Consider the following 16,388-nt stretch of genomic DNA (forward strand, 5'->3'; position numbering starts at 1 on the left):
TTGAACATTGTGTTTAGGGTAGGAGAAAATATTTATCAATTATATAATCAAAAGTAAACAAGTTTATTTTGCCTCAGATAAGTGACTACTAGATTCTGATTCAACGTCAATTGATTATTCCAGTTGATTGATTCAGTGTCTTAATCAATTAGTTAATTGATTATGGCCTCCCATCAGCCAGACAGGGAACTAAAGAAGGGGCTTTTGATATTTACTCTGTCCTGTCCAAATCCTTTGAAAGTCAAAAGACTCAGGAATAAGAAATTGGTCATTCCATATATTATTAACCTTCAAAGACCAGATTGAATGACTAGATGAAATAGGAAACAAATGTTTAAAATACAGCCTGTATTATCAGGTTCATCTGATTTAACTCAAAATAACAAAAACAACAGCAAGCATTTATGGAGCGGCTGTCTGTCACTGTATTTGGCCTTCCCTGCCTGGGCCACCATCTCTTTCTCTGCTGAGCATATGGACCCAGGAAGGAGGACAATATATACAAACATTCCCTTGCTAATTCAAGAGGCCAGTGTTCAATCAAAGTTCACTGCAATTACACATCAGTGCTACATAAGCAATTATGCATTAGGCTTAGGAGTAAACACATCCTAGGTTATTCAGTCATTTCACTATCCACATTACCTTCTTTTACTGTAATCTAGAGGAAAACTCAAAATAGACTCACCAAAGTTTTCTTGAACTGGCTGGGAAACAAACATAAATATATTTTAAAAAGATATTATTGGGATGCCACGATACATATGATCTTCTTGTTTCCAATTTATAACCAGACATTCACTGTTGTTCTTTCTTCATTATTATTATGTATTCGTTTCTGGCATGTAACTGAGATAGTTAAGTTGGAAATCTAAGATGTTTTTGTTTTGTTTTGTTTTGTTTTGTTTTTGCAAATAGACTTCTTGCTTCCAATAGAAACTGAAACTGCTTGTTAAAAGAATTTGAAGGTAAAAGAAACAAAGAACCAACTTCAAAAGCTGAAAAGAAAGCAGAACATACAACTCTGGCCCTCAAATCACTGTTTACCTTAAACATGATCTTCTAAAGGATTCATGCAGCAATACTTGAAAAGCCTAAAAATGCATTCCCAATATTGAAATATTGTCATTTATGACAAGGCTTTTAAAGGAAATTTTCCTCAAGACTTCATGTCTCTCCTAAGATTCTGCCTTCAACGACAATACCAAATACCTGAGGAAAAAATAAATGGGCATATTTGTTTGATATGAAAAGCCTTTTTTTCCCCCTGAAAATAGGTTTTCCACAAATGACCACTAGAACTCAGACTACATGCCCAGTGGAAAAAAACTGAGTCAACCTAGAAAATTTTCAGCCAGTGGGATCTAGTATAAAAGGTGAAGAAACTGGAACACGGTAGATGTGGATTGTCTTACTGGCTTTATCAACTAACAGTAATTTAGTTTACCTTCCTGGTACTATACTGTCTGTAAAATATGGTCAATACCTGCTTTGCATGAGTATTGCAAGAGTTATGTGAAACATGCATTGTAAAATGTAATAAATTGTCACCCAAGTGTAAGGACAATTATATTCAGACACAGCCTTTATGTCTAAACAGAATTATATGGATGCTAACATGTTGGAGAATGACCTGATTAGGTTACCATCATTTTTTACATCAGCAAGTTCCTTGAGTGTCTCCTACTATGACCACACGCAGCCATACACCCAGAAGAATGCCAGTGAGCCTACAGAATAAAGTTAAAGTACTTGTTCCTAATTACAGCTTTAACCTGTATTCAATGTATCTCTTATTTGCAGTTCTAGTTCTTACTCATTGACTGCCAGCTCAACATAATAACTGTTATTTTAAATCACAGCCAAAGGTTTTTCCCCACCCGTTTGAAAGTTCATTTAAACCTTGGGCTGGCCTGTGTTTCTATAGGAAAATTAGTCTAAATTGATAAAGATGCAGGAGAGAAATGCCATGCTATAAAACTTTATAAGTGTTCACAAGCCAGGCATGGTGGCACACTCCCGTAAACCCAGGAGCTTGGGAGGCTGAGGCAGGAGGATCACAAGTTCAGAGTCAGTCTCAGCATCTTAGTCAGACCCTGTCTCAAAAATTAAAATTAAAACAGAAAGTTTTGACTATGCCTATGACATTTTTCATACTTCATTCCTGTGTCAAGTTACTCTAGCATCAATCCATATTTCTTCAACAGTAAAAATAGAATGATTTTCAAAATTCATATTTTCCATCTTATCAAAAGAAAACTTGTTACATGACATTGAAACTGAAAACAATAATAATAATAACTTTATGTCAATGTCTCTGATTCTCTGCCTGGTAAAACTGCTTCCCTAAATCCTTCCAGCCCCTGCCTACAAATAAAAATAAAAATTAAAAAATTCAATTGAGATTAACATTTGAAACATATAATAAACATAAAAAGAACAAATTTTCCTTAATGATTGATGTCAAATGCTCCCCAATTTTTCTAATTGTTTTCTATACATTGTTTTCTTACCCAGCCAGAAACCATGAGAAGGTTGCCCAGGAACAGAAACCAAGACAGAGACCATGAATCCATGTTGTAGCTTCCAGTTGAAAGTTGCAAACTATGACATTCAGAGTAGAGTTGACTTTTTCAAAAGCAAACATCATAACTTATAGCCTTTGATCTCAATGATCCATCTTGCAGGTCAGTTTGCTACGGTAATAACCTCTAATCAAGGAGATAAAGTCCAGTATCTCCAGTACACCTCTGTGGAGGCTCCCCCCACCCCCACCAACATTTAATAGCTAAGTGCCTGGATAAGGCCTATTAATAAAACACATTCTCTAACATATATGTTCTGATTCTAAGACTACTACTTGAACACAAGAAAATATCAAATTTTCAATTTTGCTTTTTCAAATAATAAACATATATGAACCTTCTTTCTGTCTGTGTAGCCCTGTGAGGCTTTAACGTACACAAGTTATGTCTGATACTCTTTATCATTCTTTTGTCTCTTAAAAATCTATTGGGCTGAGGATGTAACTCAATGGCAGAGTACTTTGCCTGGAAAGTGTAAAACCCTAGATTAGGTCCCCAGCATCAGAAAAAAAAAAATTGTGGATTGCCTATAATTTATTTATTTATTTATTTTTATTATTAGTTGTTCAAAACATTACAAAGCTCTTGACATATCATATTTCATACATTTGATTCAAGCAGATTATGAACTCCCATTTTTACCCCATATACATATTGCAGATTCACATCTGTTACACCTATAATTTATTGAGTTATTAAAACTATTAATGTGTCTAGAAAATAGGCATAGTTGATATTCATATATAAAGTAGAAAATAGTGACATATCTCACTCCTGAACGTTCTTATCAAGTAAATATACACGAGAATTAGGGTTAAAAGGGTAGGAATGGTCACTGATTTTCTAATAAAATGATGTTTCCAATCCACTTCATTTTTTTTTCTTCTTTTCTTGGAATAACTGCTCTTTAGAAACAACAAAATTCTGATTCAATCTCCACGGTTTCACTTACTGACAGAATCATAATTTTGAAATACTAAATTTTTTCAGTTTTTCATTCCCCTCTCTTGCTTGGTCTTTGCCCTATTTTGGGCTACTAGAAAGGACATGGAAAAACATGTAGTATGGGCAAAGGATTTGAGAAGATGCTTCTTTTGTTTTTCTTTTAATTATTTTATTTGTTCTTTTTAGATATACATGACAATAGGATGTATTTTGACATATTATCCATACGTGGAGTATAACCTATTCTACTTAGGATCCCATTCCGTGGTTGTGCATGATGTGGATTTACAATGGTCGTGTATTCATACATGAACATGGAAAGTTAGGGCTGATTCATTCTATTGTCTTTCCTATTTCCATCTCCTCTCCCTTCCCTTCATTTCCCTTTGTCTAATCCAACAAACTTCAATCGTCCCCCACCTTATTGTGTGTTAGAATTCACATATCAGAGAGAACATTCAGTCTTTGGTTTGGGGGGATTGGCTTATTTTACTTAGCATGATTGATTCCAGTTCCATCCATTTACCAACAAATGCCATAAAATTTCATGGAAGATGCTTCTTGTATACAAGCAAACTATTCCCACCCTGAGAGGGTAGGTGGAGGGTTAAAAAGGAAAGTTTAAGATGGTAGGTATTGGTCAATTCCTCCAGCCATGCGAGGTGGTGCACGCCTGTAATCCCAGCAGATCGGGAAGCTAAGGCAGGATGATCACAAGTTCAAAACCAACCTTAGCAATTAAGTGAGGCTCTAAGCAATTTAGCAAGACCCTGTCTCTAAGGAAAATATTTTTTAAAATGGCTAAGAATGTGGCTCAATGGTTAAGTGTCACTGGGTTCAATCTCCACTACCAAAAAAAAAAAAAAAAATCTAGATCTATCCCTCACTATTGAGTATCTGAGACTTCCCCAGTAGCTGGTATAATCCAAAAGCAAATAGGTCTATTATCTGGGTAGAGTCCCAGGGAAACAATATAACAGAAGAAAGGATGTCTTACGAAAAGGAAGATAGGTCCTGTGAGGGCAAGACTGGCACGGTAGTACAGGGAAGGTCACCAGCCCTGAAGGACTATGTGGATGGGAATAAGGCTGTCCTCTAGACAGATTACACAGGATGATAACCAAGGGACAGACAGAGGGACTATTCCAAAGGATGTCTAAATGTGAATTGATGGCACCGAGAATCAGATGAGGCCCTCCCAAAGCCTTGGGTCAATTAAGCTTAGGCACAATCCAAAGGCTAAAAAATTTTATGTGAATGGCTACAATTAAATCTCTATCACCTACATGGATGGGTACCTCAACTGATAATTACTGCTACAGAAAAAAAATATTTATGCATATCTGTTTTGGTGAACTGAAGTTTAGAACTGAAAGACGTGACTGCACTGTGTGTATTGGGACAGGCAGCTCTTATCACCTGAAGTTAGGAAAAGCGGAAGCAGGATGAGCAGCACCAACAGTTTCTAGGATCTCAAAAGCTATTTTAAGCCCTGATGATAGCATATTAGCAGCGCCTCATGCAGAGTCTCATGGGAAGTTACTGAGGCATTCCTGAAGCCAACTCCAAAAAATGTATTTTGCCTATAATAAATGTGGTGATGTCTTTTACATTTCCTTCTTTTCTGGGTTGTCAATGCAACTCTACTGCAGAAGATACTCTTGACAGTTCTAGCAAACCTCCATCTTCCATCACTTGTATTCTGCCCCTTGGAGGCTTCTACAAGCTTCACAATGACCTTTGGAGTCTAATCCCAGGAAACGGTCTCTGACTCTGTGAGTCCACCTGTGGTCTTTATTTCTCCCAGGCAATAACATTAACAGGAAACCCAGGGCTTGAGACATTAGGACTTATACATTGCACAGAAATCCACTGGAATCACCAGGAAAGCATGTTTCTTTTAGAAAACTGATTCTCAAAATCCCCAAAGAATATGAGTATACTCTAGACCTGAGGGTAATCAAGAAATAGCATAGCAAGTACAATGAAAGATCCCAAAGACTTGATGTTTTTCTTCTCTCAAAGCCTATATTATTGGATGGGGGGCTCTACTGGGGATTGAACCCAGAGCCTTAAGTAACTGACTAGAATACTTAAGGTTATAGTTGAGAAATAAGAGTTGGCATTTTCTGATTTTCTTTTTCATTTTCTTTTCTTCTTTTGGGGGGCTCAGGATTGAACCCAGAAGTGCTTTACCACTAAGCCACATCCCCAGCCCTTTTTATTTTCTATTTTGAGATAGGGTCTTCAAGTTGGTGAAGCTGGCCTCAAATTTGATCCTCTTCAGCCTCCCAACTTTCTGGCATTACAGGCAAGTGCCACCATGCCTGGCTACAAAGCCTGTTTTCTTTACCTGATTCTCTCTCTCCCTAAGAAAAAAAAAAAAAGTGTAAGTTAGGTCATGAGTTTCTCAATACTAGCTCTTCATGGAATCTGATAAATGCTTCTATAAAATATTGAGAAGGTACGTACATTTGAATTTAAATGAAACTAAACAGATCTAGAAAAAAGGTAAAGGATAAATGTGGAGTGATTGTAGAAATCCCTGGGAACATAAATTACTAACCAACTAAAGAACAAAAGAGTTCAAAGTCACCTGCCCAAGACCCCTGCATTGTTTGGTGTTACACATACTAAACATTTTTTCACAAGATATTGTGAATTCCTCCCCTCAAATTAAATTGCTCACCCCATGTTTCAAAATTGTTATGTTATTTATCAATCAGGGTTTTCCATATCAACATAACCATAGGATGTGTATATAGATATTTATTTTAAGGAACTGACTGACGTGACGTAAAGGCTGGCAAGACCACACTGTGCAAAGGGTGGCCAGCAGACTGGAGACCCAGGTAGGAAATGAAGTTGCCGATAGAGGATCAAGAGTGTTGGCTGGCAGAGAATCTTCCTCCCCCTCTGTCTTTTTTACTCTTGAGGCCTACCCACATTATAGAAGATAACCTGCTTTACTCAAAGTCTACTGAATTGAATATTAATCTTATCTATAATAAAACACCTTCACAATAATATTTAAATTGATGTTTGACCAAATATCTGGATACTATTGGCTGGCTATAGCCTAGCCAAGTTGACATAAGATTAACCATCACAGTTCCTTCCTTAACTTGATCACCTGTTCATAGGGTACCTATCTGTCAGACTGTAGGTCATATTTTCATCTCTTAAAACTATTGACTTCACTGCCAGTCACAACCCAGGCTGAAGGCAAAGACACTATCCACTGTTGTCATGATAATTGAGACCAACAACACAGTCCCATCTTCAATGACCAGAAGTAACACTTCACATTTTAAGAAATCAATTTGAGCAGGCACAGTGGAGCATGCCTGTAATCCCAGTGGCTCAGGAGGCTGAGACAGGAGGATCATGAGTTCAAAGCCAGTCTCAGAAAAAAACAAGGCACTAAGCAACTCAGTAAGATCCTGTCTCTAAATAAAATACAAAAAATTAGGGCTGGGGAGGTGGCTTAGTGGTCAAGTGCCCCCGAGTTAAATCCCTGGTACCTGCAACACCCCCCCACCAAAAAAGAAAAAGGAAATTTGAATGAGGCAGTGAGGAAAAGTTCTATCCCTGCCTAGGAAGATCCTACCTATTCCAACCACCTGGACCCCATTTCAAAGTCTTCTGCTGGGAACCAACACACAAAGGAACAGTGGGGAGAAACCCCTGCAATGTGACTAGGTAAACAGCTTCCTCCTCCTACAATAAGAACACCAGGTGACTTATAAAATTTGACAAGCCTAATCTAGTTCAGCCAGCTTCATGCTGTTACGAATTTAGCCCAAGCTGAAATGGTCTAATAGTGGGCATTAGCTGACTTTGTGATGGAAAGAGTGACATCGGAGGCCACTCCTAAATTAACAGTGAGACTGTGAAGGGGATTCTACTCAATTCTACATCCTCAAACTCAGTTCCAATTAACTGCAAACACCCACAAGGAGAGATAAATCATTTCCATTTTGATTGCCCTTATGTATGGCATTTATTACCAGATTTATTTATTTGTTTGTTTGTTTATTTGCTTTTCCCAAGTAACTAGGAACCAAAGCCATTGAGTTGGCATTTGTTAATGTTTGGTATTTGTTAATGTTTGTTGAGAAAAATGAGAATAAGCTATTGAAGATCAATGTCCTTCTATGAATTGTCTTCATAGCCTCCCTCATCTCTGCTAGGCACATAAGTCCAACAGTCAATAAAATCACATATTATTGTCCTATATACTTTTGTCCTGTACAAACTAGTACTTCCCACTGGGAAATAATGCAAGGCTTTGTCATGATATATTATTATGGACTTCCTTTATACACATTGGCTGAGAGCTGTATATGAATTATGGGTTTATTTGAGCCAACATAAAGCAAGGAAGCTGCTTTTCTGGGAACTCGGGGGTGAAATTCCCTGGTTTGAGAAAACCGGGATTGTGCTGGCACCCTGCCTTAGATCACAGGTTTAGGCTCAAACACAGCCACCTGGAGATGGGCATAACCTGCCAAGCACCAAACAACCTGTTTACTGCAAGATCCCTGTCACACTGAAATCTCATCCCTGCCTTTGGTGTACTTCCCCTTAAATAACTTTTTCATTTCAGTTGTTTAGTTCCAGTTCCTATCAGGGCTGGAAGGCCCATCCAGCACCTCACTTTTAAATCTATTCTCTGGCTTTGTCTTTATTTCTTACTGATTATTTCAGACTTTTTCCCCCAAAATGGCTCACACCTCCTACCAGGAATCTACTCTGCTGGGGTGCTGGCTACTCGGGCACACATTCCTGCTTGATAATTTTGTTGGGCTGAGTCACTCTTAAGTGCAAAGTCAAGAAAAAAAAAAAGAGAGAGAGAGAAAGTGCTTCCTGAGGGTGGAAGTACAGTGCAACCATAGCATGGTTTTAAAAGCCACTCATGGGACCTCCAGTTTCCACTCCAGCATGTAAGAAGTTGCCACTCCTCCTAACAAATGAAAAGTTGAACAAACTGCAAAGTTGCCAACTTCTATTAGATGTCTTAAAAGAGGCGAGATTATAGGGCAAACTACTGCCCCTCAAATTGGAGGGACCACAGGTGAATAGAGTTACAACAGAGCAAAGACCACTGCAAGGAATCAGTAGTGGGGGCGGGAAGTTTGAAATGTTATCAATAAATTGCTGGAGGGTCCATGTGGACAAGTCTGAGCCATCAAAAACTCCAGGGGAGGACCAGGGAGTAGAGCTCTCAGAGGTAGAGCATTTGCCTAGTATAGGAGAGCTCCTTGGTTCCGGTGCCCCCCTGAAAAATCCGCCAGGGAAACCAGTCCCAAAGTAGTGGTGAGAGGCATGAGGAGTTTTACCTCCATGAACTTTCCTAGGTTCTCACAGTGAATATTGGAGAAAGTCCCCTCATGATTACTGCAGGGGAGGAGAAAAGAAACCATTTTGAAAACCCCCAAAGCACTATGTTCTTCTTAACAAGGTCAGCCCTCAGAAGAAAGTGCTTCACCAGAACCTAATCTGCTGGAGAAACTTCCCTAACTCACCTGAGAGAAGGAAAACACCCAACTCCAGCTGCCTCTAGCCTTCCACGTGAGGGAGAGAAAATACCCAACTCCACTTCATTCTGGCCCCCCTGTCCCAACTAAGTGACTGGAGGTGACAAGTCTGAAAGCACATGTGAAATTCAAGTCTAGAGATATAGGATTGCCAAAATGCTGAAACCTAATCTCAGGACTGCAGCGGGCTTCCCTTCCCCAACACTTTACCACCAGTACACATGTTCTACCCAGTGCATTGTGTTCAGCTATCCAGAAAAAAAAAAAGACAAGTATACTCAAACGCCAAAAACAGTTGAAGAGCTAGAGCTAGCATCAGAATCAGGATCCAATGTGGAAGGATTGTTGGGATTATTAGACCAGGGGTTTAAAACAACTATATTTAATATGTTAAGGGCTCTAATGGATAAAGTAGTCAGCATGCAAGAACAGGTGGGTACTGTAAGCAGAGAGATGGAAATTCTAAGAAAATCAAAAGTCAATGCTAGTGATTAAAAAAAAAAAAACACAGTGACAGAAATAAAGAATGCCTTTGATGAGGGCTGGGGTGGTAGCTCAGTGGTAGAGCACTCATTTAGCATGTGTGAGGCATGTGTTCGATCCAATCCTCAGCACCACATAAAAATAAATAAAAGTATTGTGCCCATCTATAACTAAAAAAGAAAGAATGCCTTTGATGGCCTTGTTAGTAAGCTGGACACTCCTGAAGAAAGAATCTGTGAGCTTAAGAAGACCTCAATGGAAACTTCTAGGTTTTTAAATTTTTTTAAATTTTTTTGCTTTTTAGTTTTGGAGAAGAGAAAAAAGACTGGGACAGAATATTCAATAATGGTAGAACAATTCCAAAAGGTGTTATTTCCACATAATGAGAATTCTAAAAGAAGAAAAAAAGAAAAACAGAAGAAATATTTGAACAATGATTCAATTTCCCCAAAATTAATGTCAGACGCCAAACCAGAGATCCAGAAAGCTCATTGAATACCAAGTAGGATACATTCCAAAAATCTATATCCAGGTACATAATTTTCAAACTACAGAAAATAAAAGACAAAGAAAAAAATCCTAAAAGATGCCAGAGGGGAAAACACCTTACCCACAGAGAAACAAAGACAGGAATTGCATCAGAATTCTCAGAAATCATGCAAGCAAGAAGACAGTGGAGAAATGTTTAAAGTATTTAGAGATAAAAACTACCAACCAAGAATTCTATATCCTACATTATCTTTCAAAAAGTGAAGGAGAAGCAAAGATTTTCTTGGACAAATCAAAATCGATGGACAATTTCTGTCAGTAGGCCTACCTTGCAAGAAATATTATAAGAAGTCCTTTAGGGAAAAAGAAAATGATTTAAGTCAGAAACTTGGGATCGACATAATGAAAGGCATAGCACCAAAAAAAGGAATATTTTAGTTGAATTAATAGACAACAGTTTGTTCAAAATAATAATAGCAATTATTATTTGTTATGTACATATTTATGTATATTTGCATATAAGCTTAACGAGGATGACACCAATGACATAGATAGGAGGGAGGAATGGGGATTCTTTTGTTTGGGCTGAAGGTTTTGCTTAGTGGTAGAGTGCTTGCCTCGCATGTGGTAGGCCCCAAATTCAGGTTCAATCCCCAGCACTGTCAAAAACAAAAGTGGGATTATTTTATTATAAGGAACTCATGCTATCCAAGAAGCAGTATTATTTAAAAGTGGACTTAGATTAGTTTTAAACATATATTACAAACTCCAGAGCAACCACTTAAAAGAAGCAAAAGGCAGCATAACTGATATAACTGATAACTGATATACTGTCAAGCAGCACTGGTCAGGGGGTTGGGGGTAAGGCTTCTAATGTAGGGTGCCTCTGGAGCTAAACGGGGGCTATTTGGAGAGCACAATTTAGTCATGGCTCTGACTTTGAACAGAAGATTAAAAATCAACTGTGAGGCGGGTCCAGTAGCACACTCCTGTAATCCCAGCAGCTCAGGAGGATAAGGCAGGAAGACTGTGAATTCAAAGCCAGCCTCAGCAACAGGGAAACGCCAAGCAACTCCTACCTCTAAATAAAATACAAAAGAGGGCTGGGGATGTGGCTCATTGTTTGAGTGTCCTGAGTTCAATCCCTGTACCCCCTCTCCCTGACAATAAATAAATAAATAAACAACTGTGAACATCTCAAGTGAAGGGCACTTACTTTCCATAGTAGAATGGAGGACAGTGGTCCTGGGGCTGAAAGATCTATAGACTCAGCTTCAGAATCAGTCTCTAAGACTCCAGAGTCATTTTGTGTTTGTAATCCTCTCTCCATAATGATTCATGATGGTAGAGGCATCCCTCAGCCTCCAGGGATCATAACTTGGGGTCCACAAGCTATGGATAAAAGTCACAGATTCTGTGAACAGGATAAAAATAATATTACATCTTACTTTTACTAGCCTGTCATTAAAATGTAAACTTATTCTTCCTTGTGAAAATAGGCAACAAGCCACAGTAGTGGTGTAAGTACCTATGACTTTGTCCTCCATACAAATAACAAATATGGGGGGAGGAAATATTGGGGAGACATATTGGCCAAATTATATTGTTACATGGTGAGCATGTACAACTATGTAACAACAAATCCCATCGATATGTACAACAATACTGCACCGATTAAAAAATGTGAGAGAAAAAAAGAAATAACAAATATTTTCATAGCAGGTCCCATAAGTGCTGATATCTCAAAGTATTACTTATACTCTTTGCTACTTTGAAATTATGGTAGTTATTAGGCCTACAGCAAGAGCTTGTCATTTAATCCATTAATAAAGAAATACATTTAATCCATTAATAAAGAAAATTACTACATCAAAACTCTGTCCTTTTTGCCAACAGTATTTCAATTTAATTGGTTTCCTCTGTATTTTATTTTGCGCATTTAAAACATTATTCTGGGAAGAAATCAGAATAATGAGCTTCATTAGACTAACAAAGAAGTCTATGGCTCAGAACTGTTGGGGTGAGAACAGCCTCTTTGCATTGTGCTCTTCTTCTCTAGTTGGACATTGCAGTGAATTCTCATGAAGGGATAGGCTGTGTTTTCATGACAGTTCCAGGAAGCAGCCCAAACCATCAAGTTAGAGGACTGTAAGCAAGCTGTTTTATCCATTAGGCACCATAGAAACAGGGCCCAAGGCCAATGAGCATGAACAATTGCTGTCTACAAAAATGCTTGAGACAGACCTAGGGGGAAAAAATCATTTGCTTTAAACTAAAAATAAAGCTACAGATGTGAAATCAATAAATGTCTAATTAAACATTCTACCAAATATCATATGTCAAATCCACCTGTCATTAAATTTAATATTCTTAAATATTTTTTTCATTTGAAAAAAAAATTATAGATCAGATTTTTCTCACTCTGCAAGAAATCTCCAGTAAACATAATCATGAAGAAAGGCAATAAAATGTTAAAATGACTCATAGCCAAATATTTTTAAAAGCAGAATTATAAAAATATGCCCAATTTTTTTATGGGGGGACCATATGTATGTAATGTGGAATGTCTCTGCATTTTGGTATTTTTGAAAGGATATGATGGGGTGGGGCGCCTAAGTCTTCAAAGGTCTCATAACCACGCTGACCAAAGTTGGAACTCACTCTCTGGCCTCCTACAAGCAGCACAGCCTTGGAGTTTATTTAGGCCTTGGGACGATTTCCCATATTGACGTCCCTCTCTTTTCTCTCATGGCCTTCCCAATCCTCCTGCCATCTTTTCTCAGCCTCCTCTTTCAGATTCATTCCCTTTTCTATGGCATTTCATCCTAGAAAGGTAAAGGTGTCCAGTTTGACCATTCTTTCAGGGTGTTTGATATTGGCCATTTCAACTTCCTCCCTGGAAGGTTGGCTGGGATTTCTCAGCCCAGATCTCTGAACCTCTAACAGAGGATACCTGGTCCACTGCAAGTTGGGATTCTTTTCTGTCCTCTCTCTTGGCTTTCTTTTCTCCTGGTTTCCTGAAAAACCTCCAGACCAACCTACCTTGGTCACCTTGAGTAGGGACAAGTTAGACCCAAGAAAGAAATTGCCAACCCTTTCTTTCTCCATTTCTTGTTCCCTATTGCTAGATTCCTGCTCTCCTCTTTCTGACTTTATGATAATAACAAAATAATACTCTTTAAAATCATTTATAATTATACTACCAATTTCAATTAAATTTTCTTTTTTGAAGGAGAAACTTGGGGAAAATGATCCTGGAGCTCAACAGGGAAAATAAAATCTGAAAATAGTCAAGAAAATTTTTAAAAATAATTGACACAAGAGGTGGGTGTCAGTGGTACATAGGAAGGGAGTGGCCAGACCCTTCCCTAACATTAGATGTTAAAAGTCATTTGAGCAGGGCACAGTGGTACACCCCTGTAATCCCAGCAACTCAGGAGGCTGAGGCAGGAAGATCACAAGTTCAAGGCCAGTCTCAGCGATTTAGCAAGACCCTAAGCCTGCAAGACCCTGTCTCAAAGAATAAAAAGGGCTGGGGATGTGGCTCAGTGGTTAAGCATCCCTGGATTTGATCCCCGGTACCCACAATTTGAAATTAATAATAAAAACTATAACAGCACAGGGATAGATTAATAAAACAATATAAATCCCCAAGCCAGACCCAAATATAAGAAATCTACTAAATGCTCAAGATAATATTTTAAACCAGTGGATAAATAATGAATTAGCAAGATGTCCATGGAATAACTAGATGCATACTTTTAAAAAATGTTAAAAGAACAGAACAGTAAAACATCAGCTGGAATTAGCTAGACAGAGGTGGGGGAAGGGGCTTAGTTATTTGAGATAGAGAGCCACCAGAGCAAAGGAACTAAATAAAAGAGTATGGAGCATGCACGGATAAAGCCGGAGTCCCAGAGGAGAATCAGAGCCCAGGGGAGAATAGTGGGAGACGGAGTGGGAGAGCAGCCAAGAGCCAGCCACGTGGGGCAGAGGACGCCTTACTAGGCAGGCTTGGACATGATCCCGAAGTGGACGGGAAGCCATTAAAGATTTTAAGCAGGAAATTGTCATGATCAGCTTTTTACTTTAGATAGATTACTCTGCTGTCTGTTTAAAGGATGAATTCAAAAAGGTTAAGATTAGAAGCAAAGAGACCTTTTAGGATTTAGTTGCATAAAGAGAAAATTCCAGAAATACTTAGGAATAGAATCCAGTCATAAAAGTTTAAGGGAGAAATACAGTAGTCACGTATTACACATGGGCGATCATTCCAATAACCCCAGTGGATACCTAAAACAACACATGTACTGAACCCTATATATACTGTGTGTGTGTGTGTGTGTGTGTGTGTGTGTATATATATTTAACATACACATATTTAACACCATTTCCATCTGAACAAAGCACTAATCATGCGCTCTGACCATAACTTTTGCAGTTTGAGGTAAGACAACAAGGCTAGCATAATTTTTTTTCTTCCTTTTTCAAGATTTCACAGGTAAATTTGTTCTTATTATAAATCTTAGCAACCTCAGCAGATATATTTTTTCCTTTTCATATTAGGTCAAGCACTTTACGGCTTCTCTTTGGCAGATCTGAACTGTCAGCATAATTACTCTTGCACATTGGAGTAAAATAAGGATTATTTGAACAAAGACAAGCAATACCATGACAGTTGATTTAATAACTGAGACAGCTAAGTGACTAACAGGCAGATAGCAAATACAATGTGGATACTCTGGACAAAGGGATGATCCACACCAGGGACAGGATTGGGCAGGACAGCACGAGATATCTTCACACTACTCAGAACAATGTATCCTTTAACCCATGGATTTTTTTATTTTTTGAATTTTTCATTTAGTATTTTCAGACCAGTTTGACAATGGGTCAACTAAAACTTTTTTTTTTTTTTTGGTCAACTGAAACTTTATAAAATAAAACAGGACTAGTGCAGATGGAAAAGAAATGTTATGTCACCAGTATGATTGTGACGTTTGAGGATTTAAGTGGTGAGAGAAAGGGAAAAAATAAGACAGATTCTTAAAGGAGCAGCAGGTATACCAAAAACTTCACTGAAAGAGAAAGCCTTGGGTTTATTGGCAGCAAAACTGGAGCCAGAGGAGATGGAGAGGAGGACACAAGTGGGAAAGCCTGGGAGGAGTGGGGAAAAGTAGGGAAGCAAAAGATCACATGGAGAAGGAGGAGACTGCTAACTCATAGAGCTGGCAGTACCCTGCCTTACACAGTCCTCACGCTCAGCTCTGGTGTTCTTGTCTTCATCAGTTCTCAAACTCTTTCTGAAGAGCTGGTATACCTGGCAGAAAGGACAAGTCCACGTATTGCTCTAAAGGACTCCTAACCCCTGTAATCCTAGTGACTGGGGAGGCTGAGGCAGGAGGATTGTGAATTCCAAGCCAGCCTCAGCAAAAGCGAGGCGCTAAGCAACTTGGTGAGACCCTGTCTCTAAACAAAATACAAAATAGGGCTGGGGATGTGGCTCAGTGGTCCATGCCCCGAGTTCAATCCCCGGTACTCCCCCAGCCCCCCCACCAAAAAAAACAAGGCTCCTAACCTTTCATTCAACATTTCCTGTACCCACTTCCTGTATCCACTGTGCTCAGTGCTGGGGACAGGACAGAGAATGCAACGGATTAGGTCCCTGTCTTCCTGGGAGAGAAAATAATTATCCAATAAATAACCTTAGAAATGCAATATCAGGAAATGACAAGTACCATGAAGAAACAGGCGTACGCTGAGACAAAAAAAGAAGGATGTTATTCTTTATCAGTAGTCAAGGGAGGAACCTCTATGCAGATGACATTTTTCTAAAACCAGAAGAGACTAGGGAATGGTGAATTAAAGTCTCAGGATTAGACTTTAAACACAATTATTTAGGAAATGAATAAATAAAAATATACTAGTCTAGGAACATCACCCACCAGCCCCTGGTTACCACCATATCACTGTTTGTTTCTAAGTGATCAACTTTTTAGCTTTCATATGTAAGTTAGAACATGTGGAATTTGATTTTCTGTGTTTGGTTTATATCACTTAACAATGTCCTTCAGTTCCATCCACATTGCTACCAATGACAGAATTTCATTCTTTTTTATGACTGAATAACTTTCCCCTGTGTATATATACTGGATTTCTTTTCCCATTCATACACTGATGGACACTGAGGTTGATTTCATATCTTGGGTATGGTGAAGAATGCCACAATAAACACGGGAATGCAGATGTCTTTTTTTTTTTTTAAATTACATGGAATACCCAGCTCTAAGCAATTATGAACTCTAGTTTAATCTTTTTTTTTTTTAAAGAGAGAGTGAGAGAGGAG

The sequence above is a fragment of the Urocitellus parryii genome, chromosome 13, assembly GCF_045843805.1.
Source record: "Urocitellus parryii isolate mUroPar1 chromosome 13, mUroPar1.hap1, whole genome shotgun sequence".
NCBI lineage: Eukaryota > Metazoa > Chordata > Mammalia > Rodentia > Sciuridae > Urocitellus > Urocitellus parryii.